The 6,503-nt window shown below is 32.4% G+C and overlaps 1 long non-coding RNA gene across 1 annotated transcript; it reads right to left on the reverse strand.

Annotated features, from left to right (window-relative positions):
• Nucleotides 1–4,487: 4,487 nt before the first annotated feature.
• LOC131016270 (uncharacterized) lies at nt 4,488–6,025 on the reverse strand. The gene is made up of 2 exons (XR_009098904.1): nt 5,691–6,025; nt 4,488–5,519 (listed from the first exon to the last, which is right to left on the reverse strand). It is a non-coding gene; the product is annotated as an uncharacterized LOC131016270 (long non-coding RNA).
• Nucleotides 6,026–6,503: the final 478 nt, after the last annotated feature.

A 6,503-nucleotide genomic window follows, 5' to 3' on the forward strand; every position in this document is an offset into this window, starting at 1 on the left:
TAGTAGTTTTCGAACCTCCTTTTAACTGAGCGAAAATAGTGTTTGAAGTTATGTGGAGTTCAGACCAGTTATCTGACTCCAGAGAAATCTTAGTGCCCAGTGCGCGCTAAGTGTGTTTGAGAAATTCAACCCAGTGTGTTGGTGCTGAAACGTGTGATTTCAGTTCAAGGTTTGTTGTGCACCCGTAAGCATAAGCCCAGAGTTTTTGTCAGTGGGATCTACTGATCACCGTGGATGTAGGAATTGGATTCCGAACCACGTAAAAATCCCTTTGTCGTTTATCGCTTTCATTTTTACTTTCTTATCTGTGCACAAACGTTCTTAACTGAAACTGACTAATCGCAAAGTGAAACATAATCTTAACAACGTGTTTAATCACAAAGGCTATTTCTAAAGAAAAGTTTTCCACTGTCAAGTGTTATTTGCCTGACTGATTTATCTTTGGATAGTCAGGGGGATTCTTAACACTTCTCTATTTTTACTGAAGAGAATTTCAGTATCAGTTTTCAACCAAAGTCCTTCTTAACTCTTTCACTGTTAAAAGGTTGTGTTGGTTTGTTGTTGTTTAAAAATAGCCTATAGGTGTATCCCTCATACACCTATTCTAGACCTTTCGGGAACCAACATATCTTTTACTCTTTATTCATAAAACATAGTTCAATATGTTTTGGTATTAGCGTGAATTATGTCACATAAGAAATTGTATGAAATTAGATAAATTCACTGTTACGCGTATAATTCGCCATCTGTCCACATTTAATTCGGACTAATTCACAAGTTATATTTAATTCAGCCTGTAATGAATTAGTCTGAATTAAATGTGTAAACTTGACTAATTATACGTGTAACAGTGAATTATTCACCTAATTTCATACACTGATGAAGAATAATTAAAAATTCTCTATTCTTTTTTCCTTTTTGTATTTTTGTATTTTTGAGTGTTCAGTTAGTACTCCTTTGTTTTATGCATTTTCCCATGTGGACCACACAGTTTTGGGATTTAGTATTCATTTCAAATTTCTTCCATATGATCTTCTTTATTAAACAAACGGACTTACATCTTCAATTTTTGAAGAAATTGTGTCCAAAATAAAATGCCATTTTATCATATTTCGTATGAACTATGAAGCAGTTACTCGTGATTAATGTTACGAATTATTATGCTTTAAGTGTATGAATTAAATGGATCATTTTTATTATTGTGAATGCATCGACATGACTCCTGGTCATCTTTCAATGAACTATAATGTCATATTGTATGATTTAAAAAGTGAATAATTCATACCACCAAAATTAAAAAGTGAATAATTCATACAACTCCTGCAGGTGCACAAGCTAAATAATTCATACAATTACTGCATGCGCCAAATCTGATTAATTCATTCTAAACACATTCAACATAACACAACCCAAATTACAGAGCACAATTCCAGAATCTATTACTATGCCAAATCTATCTTCAAACCCTCCTTAAACTCCTATTCGATTTGAATTCTGCCTTTTATCCTTAGTTGATAGCAGTAAAGATTGAATCTTTACTTTGGGATTGATGGCTGGTGATGAACCCATTTCGAGCCCCTCTTTTCATGGACAAAAATAGCGAGTTTTCCATTAAAAATATTCATCATATCAACATATAATGATTTTTTATACTATTAGAAACCATCTACAATCAAAAGATAAAAAGAATCCATAGATCGTCGATTCCATTAAAAATAGTAATCACCAAAACACACGAAAACTCACCATTTTTTCTCCCTTCTGATGAATTCATGGTCCCGAATCACAAAGGTAGCAAAATTTTATTTTTCGCAATTTATACCTTTATACAACGATTCATATGTGTTCTACATAAAATTCATATATTTTTCCTAGTTCTTATTTATTATTTTAAGAGATGCTCTCACGGTAGCCCTTATATATATATAGGGGAGTGTTCCAATGAGGTCCTCTATATGTGATGAGATCTTAGATTGATTTGTGGGTGTTGATTTCATGTATCATATGGCTGATATTTACCTGGAGGGCGAATTTTTTTACTAGGGTTCGAATCCTGAAGGGAGCGAAAATTTTACCAATTTTTTTCGTTATTCATCAATATATATACTGCCTTATTCAGTGTACTCATGATCTCACGAAAAATAGCAGTCTCACTGGAGTGCACCCATATATATATGTATAGGGGAAGGCTAAAATAAGTACACTTCTTAAGATATAAAATAAGAACCATTTTCAGCTCTTAGATCATCAAGATCTACGCTTGATTCATCATCATGTTGGATGAATTCATGGTCATGAGTTCGAATCCGAAAGATAGCAAAAAAATATTTTTCGCAATTCATACCTTTATCAGCGAATTCATATGCATTTTACATAAAATTCATACATTTTTTTCTAGTTCTTATTTCTTATTTTAAGAGGTGCTCTCACGGTAGTCCTTCCCTATATATATATGCATATTTCTGTTCAATTATATGCATAATTAAGGCGGCGAGTGATGTAGATTTTTTTTAATATATGAAATTTATATTTAAGGCGGCGAGTGGTGTAGATTTTTTTTTTTAATATTTGAAATTTATATTTCTATTTTACCCACTGTGTATTTTGACTTGGAAAGCCTCTGCTACGTGTCGCATTTTCTTAGTATGCCACATAAACACAATGTGTGGTTCGGATTTGGACCTATATACTACCTAAGGACAATGAATCTATATGATCCACGTCTTATGTATAATATATATAGGGATGAGTTATAATGAAAATTAAAATTATTTTGAAAAATGAGAACCAATTTTCGTAATGCACATTAACATAATTTTTGTTATATTTTACAACAATTGTATTTGCATTCTTAAAATTCTCATCTTCGTATATATAATATGTACGATTTCAACAACTAATCTTTATATAGTATGGGAAGATGAGAAATGTAAAAATGTAAATACAATTATTGTAAAATGTAACAAGAATTATGTTAATCTGCATTTACGAAATTTGGTTCTCATTTCTCACAATAACTTTCCTTTTCATATTAACCAAACCCTATATTGAGAATTTGATTTTTAATGAGAAGTGAGAATAATGAACAAATCAATAAATTCTACAAATAAACTAATAGTATAACTAATGAACAGATGTATATATTTAATATGTTGAAAATCTCGCCATCTCCAGGATTCGAACCCCAAACCATGCTATTCATAAAAATTAATGAGTTGTTCATGAAAATGAAATAATTTGTTCGTGACTATTCAGATGAATTCTCAATTCTCACACTATTTGTGGATTCTCAATGGATGACAAAGGGACTGCTGATCAAAATTGATTCCAAGTTGTGTGCGTGTGTTGGCTAAGCGGTAAGGGGTGTCTAAGGCCAAAGATCTTGGGTTCGAGTCCCCTGTGATGCATAGCCTTTTAATTTCTTTATTTAATATTGTAAACTTATCAAAAAAAATGATTCCAAGTCAGTTGTATGTAACAAATTTGTAACTGGGATATTTTGGTGATCCAAAGCACATAATCATAGCCGTTCAAAGTAGTTATTCTGATTAAGTGATTTTAGCAGCATATATAAGACGTTGTAGTATATTTAGAGATTACGTCTGAAGCGTGAATATTGTAAAGAAAGAAATCACAGAGAGGGAAGAAATGATCTTCATGAGTTGTGGCAGTTCATGTGCTATCTTGATAATTTGTATTTATTCTCCCTTCGATTGTTGAGCAATGAAACTTAGCATCTCACCCTTTGTGGATGTAGCCATGTACATTGCAGTGTTATAGGTTTTAGGAGTTTTCGCTCCATAGTTTTCATAGTTTTAATTTTTGTTTCCGTATTTTGAATCATTTGTATGTTTACAATTATTTAGAGAGAGAAAGGAATGAAAATGCGAATAAGAAGTATCACAATCACTATTTGCTAAAAATTTCAGTTTATCCAATTAAAAAAGTAACAATTGTTATGAATAAAAGTGACAATTTCTATTAATAAAAGTGACGTTATTCTGCATAAAAGTAACTGTTGCTTATCTTTTTTAGCATCAGAATCCCATTTTATTCCACCATTTCTTGCAGCGACGATACCCCATGTGGGTGAAAATTTGAGATTTGCAGTTTCCTAATCGGAGTAATTTATGAGGGTAGAAATCAACCTGAAATCAGTTGCCGCGGAGAGGTCGTTGCCCGTTGATTTTCTTATGTGCTGAAAACCTTCTTCAAAATAAGAACCGAAGATTTCCTATTTTTCGGTTTTGAATTTTGATATACTAAAATGGTTACATTAATTTGACCATATTAGCCTATGAATCTTGAATGTGGTTGAATTTGGATTCTGAATTCAAATTATTCAACATCTAAAAATCCAAGATCATCAACATCATCAATATTATTATTATTAGAAATAAAAAATGGACACCTTAGAAGTGGATGACATTCGAGGACGACATGTATCCTATGACACATTCATAATAATAATAATAAATTCCAAATATTGTAAAGGGAATTAATTTCAAGAAACAGTAGCATAAAGGGGGGAAAAAGCCACGACATGATAAGGATTTAATGCTAGGTGTGGCATGCTCTATCATAAATTTTTGATTTGACAGAAAAATAGAAATATGAAAAATAAAAAGGAAAAGAATAATGTATTGTGGGAGGGAACTAGCCATCCAATCATGTCACTCACAAATTAAAAGTTTACTCTTTTGTTTTTTAATTTTGCATGTAAACAATTTATTTGCATAATTAAATTGTTGTTTGTCAAATATTGAATTTATGTCTGACATTTGAATTGTTGTTCGTAATTGCATCTGGAACATGCATATGTATAATTAGATTTGTGAAGTTTTTTAATTTTAAATATTTAATTATTTTTAGTATTTAAATTAAAAAAATTGTACATTTTATTATTATTATTTTGGATTACTCAAAAACTGAATCGGTTAACTGATGCGGTTATTGGCCAATAATTGAACATTCAGAATTGTTCGTGTTCAGTTATTAATTTTTGGCGAATTTCAATTTGAGAACCAAAATTTTTGTATAGGTAACTGGATTTGAACTGTTCGACAACCCTAATAATACATTATACTCCCCATCTTTACGAAAATTATGGTCTTTTTGTCATTTTGATTTGTTCACAATAAGAGCTCGTTTGGTAAACATGTTAAGATATGGCAATTTAAAAATTACAAACATGCCAAAAAAAAGGTAGAGAACACATCGTGCTGACTGGGTTAGAAGATGCACTACCTGATTGCAAGCTCTTATAGAGTAAGTGCTAACTCCTGAGCACACGTGGGCATCTTCCAAACAACGGGCTTATAGGAGGCTAACAAACCTGAAGGCAACCAGAGTGAGATGATCTCGAGATTCGTCATCTTCCACTCCTCTCTTGCACCATTTCGATCATTACATAGATCAGGGATGAGCAATGGAAATCTCCCTCATCAACAACCACATCATGAGCAAACAACCAACCAAATTGGAGTACATTGAAAAGGTTGGTGCTCAGGTGATCAGAGCTGAATAAAGAAGCAGCTTCAAGTATCGACGAAACTGATTGGTGATATGGTTTTAGAGTGGTTATAATTAAGGAGTTAATCTTTAGGAAGTAAGGTTAAGGTAGTTAACTTGAGATACATGAGCATTATGTCTCGAATGATACTACTTTGGAATAGTTGACTGATTGTTACCTTTTGTAATTAAGTGTGAAGAACGTCTGGTCCGCCACTTCTCTTTTCTTCCCAATCAGAGCAATCTTTATGAGAGTTCAGTTATAAGAGCCACCAACATAGTAAACTTTCAACAAGAATCCTCAAAGCGAGGATGGCTTTGGCCAATCCACCATATCCTTTATTTTTTTGGGTATGCAGAAACGATGTGACCAAGATAAGCAATGAGTTGTTTGCAAAACTACACATGACATCTTGACAATAAAATTATTACAAGTTAAAACCTTTTGAAGATGGTCAATGTGAAAGTCTTTATCTTGACTAAATCAAGATATCATCAAAGAACACGTAAAGGATTTTAGTAGGTGCTTGGAATGTGGATGAAGTATTAGTAAGACCACGAATTTATAGCATCCTTCATGTGCGTCTCAAAGCTCATTTTTAAAGTATCTTCATCATGGACACAAATTTGTGTGAAGATCGAGTTTAGTATAGACTCATGAACCTCCCAATTCATCCAATAGTTCATCCACAATAGGTATTTCAAACTTATCTTTGATTGTGACCACATTCAATGCTCAATATTTCACACAAAATAGATATGTGTTGTCCACTTTTTTTTTGTAACCAATAAGACCGAAGAAGAAAATAGGCTCTGGCTTTGGCAAACAATCCCTTGCTCAAACATTTCGTGAACTAATTATTTTCATTTTTCAGTATGCGTGTGTTGGCCAAGCAATAGAGTGGTTAATGCCTAAAGTCAAAGATCGTCGTGGGTTCGAGTCTATCGTGACGCGACCTTTAAACTTTCATCAATACTATTAATCTATCAAA

Source organism: Salvia miltiorrhiza, chromosome 3 (genome assembly GCF_028751815.1).
Source record: "Salvia miltiorrhiza cultivar Shanhuang (shh) chromosome 3, IMPLAD_Smil_shh, whole genome shotgun sequence".
Lineage (NCBI taxonomy): Eukaryota > Viridiplantae > Streptophyta > Magnoliopsida > Lamiales > Lamiaceae > Salvia > Salvia miltiorrhiza.